We start from the raw sequence: 15,753 nt of genomic DNA on the forward strand, positions 1-15,753 counted from the left end.
TTCAGGACATCACTTCCTCCATGGATATTCCATGGGGCTCTGTCCTGGGACCTTGTCTCTTCATCCTCTAATGCTACTTCACTTGGTGATCTCATCAGCTCCCATAGCTTTAATTATCATGTCTATGCCAAATATTCTCAAATCTACCTATCCAGCCCCAATCTCTCTGCCAACAACCAAATCTCACATCTCTAGCCACCTTTCAGATATCTTGAACTGAATGCTCAGCAGACATCTTAAAAACTAATGTGTTCAAAATAGAACTTGTTATTATTCACCCTGAACCTTCCCCCTTCCAATCTTCTCTGTTACTGTAGAGAGTACCACAATTCTCTCATTTCTCAGGCTCACAACCTTGGAGTCACCTTGAACTCCTCACTATCTCTCACCTCCCCTTATAGCCAATTTGTTACCAATTTCTGTCTATTTTACCTTTGCAACATCTCTAGAATACACCCCATTCTCTTCTCTGACACTATCACCACTCTGGTGCAGGGTTTCATCATGCCTTTAATAGCATGCTGGTGGGTTTGCTTGTTTCAAGTCTCTCCCCACCTTTTTTTTTGGGGGGGGTATCTTTTTTTATTATTCAGTTCAAGTTCTCTTTCTCTTTTCACTCCCTCTCCCACTCACTGAGAAGGCAAGCAATATAACACATTTCCACATTAGCAATGTTGTGGGAAAAAAAGAAAGAAAAATTAAAAAGGAAAAAATATATGCTTCAATCTGAACTCAGAGTCTATCAATTCTCTCTCTGGAAGCAGATAGCATTTTTCATCATGAGTCCTTTGGAATGATTGTAAATCATTGTATTGATCTGAATTGCTAAGACTTTGATTATTGTTAGAATATTGTTACTGTGCACAATGTTTTTTTTGTTTTTTGTTTTTTGTTTTTTTTTTGTTTTTTTTGCAGGGCAATGGGGGTTAAGTGACTTGCCCGGGGTCACACAGCTAGTGCCAAGTGTCTGAAGCTGGATTTGAACTCAGGTACTCCTGAATCCAGGGGCGGTGCTTTATCCACTGCACCACCTAGCTGCCCCCACAATGTTTTCCTAATTCTGTTCATTTCACTTTGCATCAGTTCATGTCTTCCCAAGTTTTTCTGAAACCATCCCCTTTACAATTTCTTTTTGTTTGCTTGTTTGTTTGTTTGCAGGGCAATGAGGGTTAAGTGACTTGCCCAGGGTCACACAGCTAGTAAGTGTCAAGTGTCTGAGGCCGGATTTGAACTGAGGTCCTCCTGAATCCAGGGCCAGTGCTTTATCCACTGTGCCACCTAGCTGCCCCCCCCTCTCATTTCTTACAGCACAATAGTATTCCATCACAATTATATACCTCAACTTGTTCTACCATTCCTCAATTTCCAGTTCTTTGCCACCACAAAAAGAGCTGCTATAAATATTTTTTTCCTTTTCCTTTTCCTTTGATCTCTTTGGGATTGTTAAGGGCTAAAATTCTAGCTAAACTGTCTAAAATATCTAATGAGTGGTCGCCAATAAATTATAAGCTTTAGCAAGAGTTAGACTTTTAAGCATTTATTAAGGAGAATAAGAATTTGATAAAGAGAGAGAAAGGCCTAGATTCCTATCTATTAAAGGGAGAGCACATTTCTAGCTCCGCTCTCCACCAGAGTCCAAAGGAAAGAGCCTGAGACCGAGCGCCAGTCTCTTCCTTCCTCCTCCCACTAGCCCAAGTCACTTCCTGATGCCAAAGAAAAGACTCCTGGTCTTGCCCTCAAAGACCTTTGCTTCATGGGCGGAACTCTTCTACAGTAAGTCTCCAGCAGGTGGCGTCATTCCAATCCTTACAGGATATAAACCTAGCAGTGGTATTGCTCAGCCAAAGGGTATGTACAGTTTTATAGCCCTATGGGTATGGTTCCAAATTGTTCTCCAGAATTGTTGGACTACTCCACAAACAGTTCATTAGTGTACCTATTTTCCCACCTCCCCTCTAGCATTTTTTGCAGGGCAATGAGGGTTAAGTGACTTGCCCAAGGTCACACAGCTAGTAAGTATCAAGTGTCTGAGGCCAGATTTGAACTCAGGTGTTCCTGAATCTAAGGCTGGTGCTTTATCCACTGCACCTATAATTTTTATTTCTTTTGTAAATGGCCTGTTTGTGTCCTTTGACCATTTATCAATTGAGGAATGGCTCTTATTTTTAGAAATCTGACTCCATTCCCTATATATTTGAGAAATGAGACTTTTATCAGAGGAACTTGATGTAAAAAAATAAAATAAAATAAAATTCCCACTTTTCTTCTAATTAGGACTGACCAACTTCTTCATTTTATAAATAAGAACTATGAGGCCCAAGGAGGTTACTGAAAGTCACATAAGCAACGCTAGAATTTGAGCCTAGGTTCCCTGATTCTATATACCATACTCTTTTCCCTGAATTATTTTCACAGGCCCTCAAGAGATTAATTGAAGGGAATGCCTATAACTCTTATTATTAGGGATGTTGGCAAGAAACTGTATTAGAGATTGGAAGGGGTTGGGGATTCTAGAGGAACTGAAAATGTAGGGACACCTCCCTTCCTTCTCAACTTTCAACAAACTGACCCTAACTATAGCCACAGCTGGCAGGGAAGAGGGAGCGCTGATGCAAAGACATCCTATGTGCTGTTTCATGTCTAGAAGGAACAATTCATTCCCTTCTGCGTGTGTCTTTGTCTCCAAAAATAACAGATGCAAAGTCAAGATGTGGCTACCAAATAACTCTTTCCCTCTCTCCTCTCTCATTCTCTCCCTTCTCTCCTTTATCTTTTTGTTGGGTTTGCATCTGAGTGACTTTTTCTTTGCTATGATCCTCGCCCTCACATCTGTTCTTATCCCTCTCTCTGCCGCATCTAATGCACATGAGTCATACAGGCTGTGCTGACAGAGGTGTAACTGTTCTTTGGCAATCAAAGCATTTCTCAGGCTGGGCTCAAAGTCCTACCGTAATACTGCAAATGCCAGCTCAAATGCCAGCAAAGAACCAGACCCCCTTTCATCTCCCTTTTGAAGAAAGCCTTTGTGAGCCTTCCTCATGAATGCCGTCAAGAGGCAAAGGGCAGGGCCACCCATTTGTCTGTTTTTTCCTCCCCCCTCCTTTTGTAGGAAAAGAGAGCAAAGATGACAACTGAGAAAATGGTGAGCAAGCTATGGGAATGGAGAGGAGCAGCGCACCCCCCAAAAAAGTAATTCATCAGGCACAGAAATAAAATGGCTTTGTTAGAGTATCAGGTTTTCAAATCCACTCACTGACTATTCAAGGAGGTGCGTACCCTCCTGGGCTTCTGTCAGCCTCTTGGTACACCAATCAATCCATAAACATTTATTAAGAACCTACTATGTGTCAAGCACAGTGCTAAGCACTGGGGAACATAAAGAAGTAAATGACAGTCCCTACCCTCAAGGAACTTAAAATCTACATGACTCATGGATTTGCCTCTGGTCCACTTATTTCAACTGAACAATTATTAAGTGTCTACTATGCTAGAGGGACCGGGCTCAGCACTGGGTTTACAAAGGAAAAGCAAAAATCAGTCCCTGACCTCCAGAAACTTATATGCTACTGGAATGTCCACAGCTACAAACAGGCATAGATGATTAAGTGGATGGAGTATTAGACTTGGAGTCAGGAAGACTTGTGTTCAAATTTGACCTCAGATGCTATCTATGTGACTCTGGGCAAGTCATGTAATCCTTATCAGCCTCAGCTTCTCCATAAGTAAAACAGGAATAATGATAGCACCTATCTTACAGAGTTGTAAGGATCAGATGAGATAACATCTGTAAAGTGTTTTTCAAACCTTAAAGTTTTATGTAAATGTTAGCTATAATAGGCACACAAAAACATATACATAGAGATAAATCCATAGGGGTAAGCACACAGAAACAGACGTAAAATATACATATATAAATGTAGAAACACAAATATAGACGAACAGACACACACATACTTAGACTAACAGAAATATATATATGCATGCATATACACACACGTGTGTATATATATACATACATACATACATACATACATATACATACACACACACATATATATATATATATATGCACGTATACATACTGGTCTATCCACGTCTCTTGAGATGTCTATGAAGCCCATGTCTGTTTTCATGTGAAAATATGAAAGAATATCTGAATTGTATTATCTTCTGAGCTTTCCCCCACTTCTACCATCATTGTAGGGAAGAGAGGGATGGAAATTTGTACTTGAATTTAATTTTATTCTCATTTCATTTTGTCTAACACAGTATCTTCCACATAGTGGCCCAGCACACACAAAATATTGGAACCAATATGCACTCAACACAGTGTGGATGAAGTTTATAAATTACTTTGAACAACTACCCCTGACCTAGGAGGTCACTTGGACAAAATGATGTATTATTGAATAACACTATATATCAGTTTATCCTTCTGTCTCAGATCTATTTGGAAAGTGGTTTCCTTCATAGGTAGCCAGGTAGTACAGTGGGTAGAGTGCTGGACCTAGAATCAGGAAGACTCACAGCTGACCTCAGACACTTATTAGCAGTGTATCCCTAGAAAAATCACTTAAACTTTCTGTCTGCCTCAGTTTCTTTCTCTGAAAAATTAGGATAATAACAGTACTGACCTCCCAAGAGTTGTTCTGAGGATCAAGTGAATTTATGATTATAAAGTGTTTCACAAACCTTAAAGCACTGTATAAAATATGCTTGTTTAAAATTTTTTTTGCCATTATTTTTATTACCACTACAACTAACAGGGAAGAGGAAGGGAATATGCATTTATATAGTGCCTACTATGTGCCAGTAGTTTTTTACAAATATTATCTAAACATACCAACAATAATAACAATGCTAATAACAAATAAACAATAATAATAATAATAATAAATAAGCATAAAGTGACAGTATCTTAACACAGTGCCTGGCACAGACTTAATGCTTAAGAAATGCTCATTGATTAGTGGCTATAGAGTTCAAGTGCAGAGATCCTTTGGTTATAGTTATCTCTGTCCAGTCATCAAAGCTTGGTTGACTTCGAGTATAGAACCTCTTTTGCCTTCGTTTCTGTGAAGTCAGTACAGGTGCACTTTGGGAAAACTGAATGTTAGGAAATTAACCTTACTGCAGCATAAGAACAATATTCTAAATGGGCAATCAGCCCAGGGCCACTGCACTGGGGCTTGGTTATAATATCATAACAACATGATGCTGGTGAGGAACAAAGTTATCTGTAGTATGGGGAAGGGGGGTGCCTACATTTTTTTCCTCTCTTCATCTAGACTGAGATGTACCTTTCAGTCTTAGGTGACTGTCCAAAGAGTACCACATTTAAATAAAGTATACTGCAAGCCTCAAGGTGCTATTTAAATATTAGCTAGAATTATTTCTGCTTCCCCAGCACTTTGTCCCTGCCTAGGATGAACAGTAGTCCTGGCCTAGCTCCTCTGACTCTCTCAAGCAACAGATCTCTTTTTGGTCCCAAGTTCCACTGAAAAAAGTATATTAACTTATTTCTTGACTATTCTTAGTGGAGCTGTGACTCAGAGCCATATTTTCTGGCCTAGAGTCACTGGGGTGGGGTGGCAAGTCATTTAACCTTGTTTGCCTCAGTTTCCTCATCTATAAAATGAATTGGAGAAAGAAATGGTAAGCCACTCCAATATCTTTGCCAAGAAAACCCCAAATGGGGTCACAATGAGTTAGACATGACTGAAATGACTGAAATGACTGAACAATACCATATGGAAATTAGTATTTAACCAATGAACTTTTTTTTTTTTGGCAAGGCAATTGGGGTTAAGTGACTTGCCCAGGGTCACACAGCTAGTAAGTGTCAAGTATCTGAGGGTGGATTTGGACTCAGGTCTTCCTGACTCCAGGATTGGTGCTCTATCCATTGCACCATGTAGCTGACCCACCAATGAACTTTTACCAATTATAATCATTAAAAATATAAGGACAATCTGCATACACGGACATCTCTGTGCCAAAAAAAAAGTCTCATGAATTATGAGAAGCATTGTGGTCTATGGCTAGCGTGTTGGACCTGGAGTCAGGAATACTATTGCCTCTGACCCTGTACCTGGATGTCTGAAGGCAGGTCAGTTCAATTGTCTGTGCCATGGGAAACTTCCTATGAAAACATGTTTATAGAAGGATTATTTTCTGTATAGGTCACAGAAATTGTGACATAGAGGAAATCTTTTACATATTAAATGTGGGAACAACTGATATATTAATGTACAATCATGGGCAAATTAAGTGATTTGCCCAAGGTCACATAGGTAATGGCAGTGCTGGGATTTGAACCCAGATCCTCTAATTCCAGAACCAGTAATTTTTCCATCAGATTTCTGTGTGTGTGTGTGTGTGTGTGTATGTGTGTGTATACAAGTATTATGTTTGCTGCAGATACTTTCTATTTGTTTTCCTTTAAGTAAAAGAAACTGAATGAAACAATAAGCATAAAGAAAATCCAAGTCAAATTTGAACAGGAAATTCTAAACCAATTGATTAAGCATTATTTATTAATTAAATAACTCCTTAATAATTACCTAAGAACATTTACTAAGTGGTTGCTATATGTCAGGTAGTATGCCAAGGTTACAAATATCTTAAATTTATTTTTTGCGGGGTGAGGCAATGTATTTTAAAATAAAGTCATATTGCTCAGGGACCAAAAATCATAGGAACAAAAGATCTCTTGCTTGGAAAGCCAGCAGGGTTCAATCAGGACTTCACATGTCACACATAACCAGCAAGGGAGGTACTTATCACTTTTTCAGTCTCTGCTACTATTTCCTTTGCCTAACTAGTTCATGGAACTCATGGAGTGTTTGCAATTGGAAGGGACCCCTGAGATCATCCACAAGACTCTCGTGGGCAACTGGGCTTTCAGACTGCTCTTCATTATGAAGTCCCAAATTGGAATTTAGAAAGAGATGTTGCAAATGGCCCTTTGGTTTGCTTTTCCAGCTGGTGGTTCTGAAAATCCATTTTTGGCTTCATGGAGGGCAAAATTTCCCATAACTAAGTTAATCATGTGCTAGCCAATCAGTCGCAAAGGGTGAATGCCTGCCTTTAGAGCTTTCTGCTTCTCACTGGGATTCCTTTCCCTGCCGAACAATCTTGCCCTTGTCATAGCAATGTCAGCTGCCTGGATGGATGACGGTGTCCTGTTCCACTGTTAATTGTTGTATTGTGTGTGTGTGTGTGTGTGTGTGTGTGTGTGTATACAACATCTCTCACATACCTTCTCTTCTCTCCACTCATACAACCCTAGTTCAGTCCTTCATTTATTCTCACCTGGGATATTTTAACAGCCTCCTAATTGGACTCCCTACCTCAAGTTTCTTCATTATCCAATCCACCCTCCACCCACATAGCTGCCAAAGTGATAGCCCTAAAGTATACATCTAACCATGCTTCCCCCCTTTCTTAGTAAATTCTATTTCTCCTATTACATCCAGGATTAAATAAAAACTCCATTTGACATATAAATTTCTTCACAGCCTGGACCTTTTCTATTTTCTAGTATTTAAGTATTATTCTCCTCAACTGGGTGTCTAGGTGGCACATTGGATAGATAGAGTACCATGCTTGAAGTCAAGAAGACTCATCTTCCTGAGTTCAAATCTGACCTCAGACACTTACTAGCTGTGTGTGACCTTGTTTGCCTCAGTTTCCTCATCTGTAAAATGAGCTGAAGAAGGAAATGGCAAACCACTATAGTGTCCTTGCCAAGAAAACCCCAAATGTGGTCACAAAGAATCAGACATGGCTAAAAAAGTGACTGGAATTCACTTCTACAAACCCTTTGGTCCAGCCATATTGGTCTATATTGCATCCTTCACAGCATGACATTTTATCTCTCATCTCCATGTTTCTGTACTGGCTGATCTTCAGTGCCTCTCCCAAACTCCAATTCTTGGAGTCCTTGGCTTCCTTCAAGACTAGGCTCAAATGCCAGCTCTTACAGGAAGCCTTTTCTCCTACCCTCAGCTTCTAGTGTCTTCCTCTCTAAGGATACCAGTCATCAGTGTTGTTTTTATCTTGAATGTACCTATTTGTGTAGATGATGTCTCTCCCACTAGAATGTAAGCTCCCTGAGGAAAGAGACTGTTTTAGCTTTTTGTATCTCTGGCACCTGACACAGTGCCTGGCCTGTAGTAATGCTGCTTAATAAATGCTTTTGTTGATGATTGTGTGTGTGTGTATGTGCATGTAAGTGCATATGCTTATTAGATTTGTGGGAATGGGCATTTGCCTTCTAAGCTAATTTAGAAGATTGTATCACTTACATGGGGACTTAGGGGAGTCAACTTCCAAAATTAGAAGTCAAGAAAGTCTTTGGAATCTGCCTTTGGAGTAATCTAGAATTTCTTCATGAAACATAACCTGGATTTTTCTTATATTTAATGTTTAATTTAGATTCTTTTACTTAAATAAAATTTGAAAAATAGTAGTTGCATTAAAAAGTAATAAAGCTGCATACTCCTATTGTGTGGGGATGGAAAGAATACATATTTTGATTTAGAGGCTCTGAGTTCAAACTTATATCTTAGGGCCAGTTTCCTCAATAGAAAAAGAGGTGGTTGGACAAAATGATTTTTAATGTGCTTTCTAGTTCTAAATACTATGGTCTGAAGTTGGTGTTCTCAAGTCCTGTTGATGCCACTTTCTGACATATATTTCACCTCTGTCTCCTCCTTTCTATTCCCACTGCCTCCTACATTTGTACAGGCCCTCATTACTTCTCTTCTGAACTACTGCTATAACTTCCTAAATTAGTTTTCTACCTTTCCCTACCCCTCCAATTAATTCTTCATACCAACAACAGATTAATCTACCTCATGCACATTATTCTCTTGTTCACAAAAATCTTCAGTCATCCCTTATGGCAAATCAAATAAAGTTCAAAACACCTTAGGCTGGCATTCAAAATCCTTCATGATTTGTCTCCAAACTACCTTTCCACCCTTATCTCACATTACTATTCTTAAAGTACACTTTGCTCCAGCCAAACCAAATTGTTCTCCATTCTCTGAACACAGACCGTGCTTTCTTGCATTAGCTCAAACTATTTCTATGCCAGGAATGTTGCTGCCCTTCCACCCTCTAAGTTGGTTTATTGAAATCCTACTTAGTTTGAATAACCAGTTCAAATGCCAGCTTTCATGAAGATATGCCTGACTGCTTATAGTTAGAAGAAATCTCTCCCTCTTCAGAATTCTATTCATTTTTTAAACTTCTCATGCATCTATCATTCTATTTTGTATTATAGCTCTTTCTCAAATGAATGTTTATAGAAATCTTATGTTTTAATATAGCCCAAATTTCTCTACCCCCACCCACCAGAATCAGTTTAGAGAACAAAGAAATTTTTTTAAAAGGAAAAGTAAAAGAGGGTGTAGGGAAGGGGGAATAAAACCATTCACAAAGACAAACATACTGAAAAAATAAATCTTACAAAATATGGAGTCCTATAGCTGTGAACTCCCTTTCCCCACCTCTTCAAAGTAGTAGGGGAGGGAGGAGGTATATTTTCATATCTCTTCTTTGGGGCCACATTTGTTCTTTGTAATATTTCGACTTTCATTTTCAATTGGTTTGTGGTTATTGTCTATCCATTCATATTGTTGTAGTCATCCTGTAAATTGTTTTCCTGGTGCTACTTGATTTTGTATCAGTTCATGTAAGTCTTTCCACACTTCTTTATATTCATTATATTCTTACAATTATAGTTTCTTTCATGTGCATTTCTTGTCTTCTGGGCTAGATTATAAATTACTTCAGAATAAGAACTATATTTTATCTGTCTTTGTAACTCCATCACTACTAATAGGCTTTTTTTTTTGCATATACTAGCTATAGAATAAAGTTTGAATTTAACTATATAAGTACTTAGAGATATCCACACATGTGTGTATCTATCTATATGCATAGAAATTGTATGCATGAGTTTAGATATTTCCACTTGATGAGATAGACTACCCCTAGGCCAGAAGTTTAGAAAATGTATAATTATCCAACCTGTCTCACAGCTTAGGAGCCCTAATGGTGTGACGACTAAATTAGCTATGTTATTTCTGTCTTCAGATCAGGTGAATCTAGACACCAGGAGGCCTCAAATACTTGGCTGTCACAGTTTTTTCCCCGTATCTCTCCCTGCCCCTTGAGAACAGATGTGATACAAATGTGAAATATGAATTGAAAGCCTTCCATTATGTAGAGCCTTTACTTTTACATTCCTTTCTTGATTTCTATCACTTGTCTGCTTTGCTCTAGAAGTGTCTGTGCCCTCAATGTGATGTTTAGATGCTTAATGTCTCTTCTGTTGAGCCCGAGTCCCTTTGGAGCTGGTGCTAATGAGGGTCTGCCTGAAAGTGCTGCATTTCGAAGTACAATTTCAGTCGCCCAAAGAGATGGATGGTGTGAAGCTGCCGATGGCAGCCCCCTGTTTGGTTCCAGAGCCAGACCACCAGGAGACCTGAGTGGAATTCAATCAGGTTGAGCTGCAGGGGGGTGTGGGGGGGAAATGAGACCTTTGACAGGAAAACAAATTGAATGGGAAAGAAAATCAGAAGACAAATGTCAGTTTTCAGGACGGAAGGAAACAGAGCATTTGATCAAAAGCTGCTTCTCTCTGCTCCTGATTTCTAATATTCAGCAGGAGATTTCTATCTGACATTGGACAGGGTCTTGATTAAGGTGTTTTAAGGGGAGGAAGGGAAACTTCCTTTGTTGGTTGTGGGTGCCACCTTTAATCTAACTTCCTGTGATAGTCCCATTTAGGTGGTAAAAAATGCATAGATAGCTGGTGATTATGCCTCCTTCACCTCCTTGTCACAATTCATTGAATGGAAGTGCTTTACAGATAAAAAGTCTGTGGTGTTATTTCAACACACACACACACACACACACCCCAAAGAAAGTTCAGATCAAGGTGTCCTTGTTATTTTCTTAAAAGTAATAGCTGTGCTGACTGAAAGGTACATAAGAGCATTTGGGGACTCTTTGAAGCATCTGTTTTGCTTCTCTGCCTAGATGTTCCATGCATTTCTAAGCAGGGAGACTTTAAGGCAACTTCAGACAAAAAAAAAAAAAAAAGCTCCAGCAAATGCTGTTAGTGGGGCAGGGTATTGAACATCTCTTTCCTCTTACGCCACAGCACCATGATGGCAACTTCTCACTATACTGTGATGGGATGGAATGGGAACCTTGGTTCCACTCTCCTGTGTGAAAGGGCAATTTCGGAGGATAAAACTGGACATACACTTTGGTGCAAAGAAAAGTTACTAATGTATGAGGTTTCACCAAAGGAGATAAAAATCTATTCTGGGAAAATACAGCGTCATTTTTATGCAGTGGTATTTCCCATATGCAGCTATGTCAATGTGGGATTCCAAAGAACCTTTATCTTTGGGAATTCTGATCACTACCCAAACAACAAGCATTTATTAGGCAGCTGCTGTGTGTGCCAGGTGGTATGCTGGGTGTTAGGGAGACAAACCCAAAGAATGAATCAATTCAGCCTTTCAAGGGTTTTTGTCTTTACAAGATGTTTGTGAAGATCACAGGAACATAGAAACAGAAACAGGACACCCCCAGGTTGCGGATTAACTGATCTGGCATAGAATCATGCACCAGTAAAGTGGCAGTAAAGTGGACGGAGCCAATTATTCAGGCTTCTTGTTGGAGGTGAAAGGTATGCGTGTGTGTGCGTGCATGTATGTTTATGTGTCTTACGCACACACAGACACATACACACATGCATGCACGCACATATATATGTATATATGTGTGTATGTATGTGTGTGTGTGTGTGTGTATATATATATATATATGACACACTTGGTGAGGGGACACACTGACCTCTAGCTACCTATATGTGGATTGGGGATAGGCCTTAATGCCTATCATTGGTCAACAGTGCATTGATTCCTTAACCTGAGACACAGTTTCTCATGTTAACAAATAACACCAGACTGATGGGGCTCTGCATTATAAGGCTGTTTCCATAGGCCCACCAACAGCCCCTGGTAACCCTGCTCTGTTGTTACAGTTACAATAAATTCGATTGAACAACAACAACAAATCCTATGTGATAGTTATGTTCTGGAATCACTAAACAGTGATCAGTTAGTTGAATTCATTCAAGGAGGATGACCCTTTGGAGTGGTATTTATGAATGATAAGCTCTACTGGTGGTACAATGCTGGGCTTGGAGTCAGGAAGATCTGGCCTCAGAGGCTTGGCAGCTGTGTGACCCTGGGTAAATCAGTAAACAACAATTCCATTCCTTTTCCTCCTCTGTAAAATGGGAATGATAGTAACACCTGCCTTGCAGGGTGGTTTTGAGGATCTAATGAGATAATAATTGTAAAGTATTTAGCATAGTACCTGGCACAAAGTAAGTGTGATATAAATGTTAATTATTATACTTGAAAACCCATTCATTTTAAATGTTTTTTTTTTAAAGTCAACATATTTTTTTCAAAATGTGATCATGATTTGGGGTTTTAATTTTTAAAATGAATTTGAGTAGGGCATCTAGGTGGCACAGTGGATAAAGCACTGACCTTGGATTCGGGAGGATCTGAGTTCAAATCCACCCTCAGACACTTGACACTTACTAGCTGTGTGATCCTGGGCAAGTCACTTAACCCTCATTGCCCTACAAAAAAAAATTAATTTGAGAATCAGGGAACCTATGTGCCCTATTGAAGAGTAAAGGACAGGGACAGGTAAAGATGCAGATCACCAGCTCCTCTGGCCTCTGCCAGTGGAGCCTAGCTGTTCACTTTGCTAGGTCAGTGATAAGGACCCTGCCCTAAGACAGATACAAAGAAAACATAGGCTCCTAAGGGACCTGTGGGAATTGGAAATTGGGGTGGGTTTGGGGGAGGGGAATGTTACGTTAGACAAGTTAGATTCAACACTGGACAGGTAACTCAGCTCCTGCAAGATGAAGTAGAGCCAAGTTTCTGAAACTTTTTCCACTAGTGACCCCTTTTTGCTTGAAAAATTTTTACATGACCCTGGGTATATAGGTATATAAAACAGGTATACATAACCTTTCACTGTTGCCAAATTTTTTGTGACCGCTACATTCAGTTATATGACTTCATATGGGGTCATGCCTCACAGTTTAAGAAGCCCCGAAGTAGAGGAAGGATGTGTCTATTATTAAAAATGAAAAGAGCTCTTAGCTGACATGTATATAGTTCTTTATCATTAAAATGCCCTTTCTTCAAAATAAACTTGTGAAGGCAGCAGTGGGAGTATTAAAAAAGTCACCTGACATTCTCAGTCACAGAGGAAGTAGTAAATCTGAAACATGAACTCAGGTCTTTGGACTCCATGTTTAAACACTCTTTTCCACTATCATTTTGTATTGTTTTTAAATCAGACCTATGATTTCACTGTGTAATGTCATTCTGCAGGGACCCCTCTGGTTAGGAAACTCGCTTTACCAATGCAGACTGGCATCTACTCTGCAACTTGGTCTTAAAAAGTTGCTTGGGAGGCACCAAGAGGTCAAGAGACTCTCCCACACAGTCCACATGTGTGAGAGTCAGGACTTATGCCTAGGTCTTGCTGACCCTGAGGTCCCTCTGCCAGTCATCTCTACTAGAACCTGCTGCTTGCTTTTTATGACAAGGACGTTTGTTAGGGGTCAAGATCTGAGCATGAGACTGGGAGAGGTCAAGGCGGTAGGAGGGGAGGGGGGTGCTGGGTATTAGAGAGTAAGGGAGTTGTGGACATGAGATGACAAAATCAAGAAGTCAGGCTTCTGGTTCTATTAGCCAGCTGTGTGTTTGGGGGCAATTGACTCATCTTTCTTGGTTCCTACTTCTCTCTCAGTTCAAAAATTTTATTACTTTAAAAGAATGGAAGGAGGGAAAGAAGGAGGGAGGGAAGAAAGGAAGAAGGAAGAAAGAAGGAAGAAAAGGAAGGAAGGAAGGATGGATAGATAAATGGAAAGAAAGGGAGAGAAAAAGGAAGGAAAGAAAAAAGAAAGTGAGAAAGAAATAAAGAAAGAAGGGATAGAGGGAGAAAAGGAGAAAGAAATGAAAAATGAGGGAAGAAGGGAAAAGGAAGGAAAGAATGAAAGAGGGAGGGAAGAAAGGATAGAAGAAACAAAGGAAGGAAGGGAGAGAAAGCAAGAGGGAGAAAGGAGGGAAGAAGAAAGGAGAAAGAAAGGAAGGAAGGAAGGAAGGAAGGAAGGAAGGAAAAGAGGAAGGAAGGAAGGAAAGAAAGAAAGAAGGAAGGAAAGAAGGAATGAATAAAGGAAGGAAAAAATATCGATCAAGCATCTACTATATGCCAGGCACTGTGCTAAACTTTTTTGAGAGCTGGAAGCAAGCTTAGAGGGTTCCAGTACAATATCCCTTGTTATACAGATGAGGAAAGTGAGGCCCAGAAGAGAATTCAAGTAGCATGTCCAAAGTCGCCCAGGTAGTAAGCATTAGAGTCAGAATTGAAACTCAAGGCTCTCTGAATCTGGGTCTGTAACCATATTCCCTACTACAGAATACAGAGCCTGTTTGAGAATGTAAAGCAATTTGGTCCCAGAACTGAGTATTCCTACACTGCAGTCCCCCATCACATGTTAAAGCCTAGCTTAATGATGAGTTGCTCCCAGCATTCCTCACACATGTCCCCTCCCCCTCTCCCCCACTTTGTCCTCTTTCAGGGGCATGCACCTCATCATTTCACAGTCCCTTCCACCCTATCATTAGGGAGCTAACATTTCATTAAATGTGAAAATGAGTTTTTAAGTGTGATGATGATGACTGAAATTGCTCCATTTTGTGGGTCTCTTCTTGTCAGTTGTAAGCTCACTGTGCCCATTCCTCTGCTCAACAAAAAGCATCTCTCCCATAAGCCCTAATGGAAAAACCTGAGTGGGTTTAGCTTTCCCCTTCCTTTTTATTTCTTACCTACTGACTACTTTTGACACATTAGATTAACTCTCAGCCCCAGGCCAATCTGTCAAAGAAACAGGGAATATCTCCTGCTATGACAGACTTGCCAGAGGCTGCGGTTTGAGACAGGTTGGGTTTTGCTTCTCGAACAGAAGCAATTTCTCCCTATTGAAAAGGGCGATCACCGAATCAGCTGAACAGAAGCCTTGCATTACGGGTCTCTGATCTGAAAATCTTGCTATAGACTTAAAAAAAAAAAGTCTGTCACAGCACAAAGACATTCTAGCAGCATAACCTCGGGAAAACTTAAGGAAGTAGAAGAAAAATTCAAATTTAAATATAAATGTCCTTTAATCTATATTGCAACTCTATTGAAACTGGTTATCAGCGTGCTAAACACATTACATATTAATATGTAGTAATATGCATATTAATGGTAATATGTTAATATGTAATATATTAGGGTTAATATGTGTTAATATGTAGTAAATATTAGGGTTTTATATATTATTAATTATTATTTTAGCATGCTGAAAGCCAGATTAAATCGGTTGCACAAAGTTTCAATACTGATAAAAATATAACTATGTTTAGATTTATATATGCATGTATGTATATATACATACCTGTATATACATACATATCTATGTGTATGTGCATACATACATATATACACATACATACATATATACACATACATACACATACACATATATACATACACATACACATATAAATATAGTGTGTGTATGTGTGTGTGTGTGTGTGTGTGTGTGTGTGTGTGTGTGTGTGTATGAGGCAGGGAGATAAGAAC

Source organism: Dromiciops gliroides, chromosome 2 (assembly GCF_019393635.1).
Source record: "Dromiciops gliroides isolate mDroGli1 chromosome 2, mDroGli1.pri, whole genome shotgun sequence".
Taxonomy (NCBI): domain Eukaryota; kingdom Metazoa; phylum Chordata; class Mammalia; order Microbiotheria; family Microbiotheriidae; genus Dromiciops; species Dromiciops gliroides.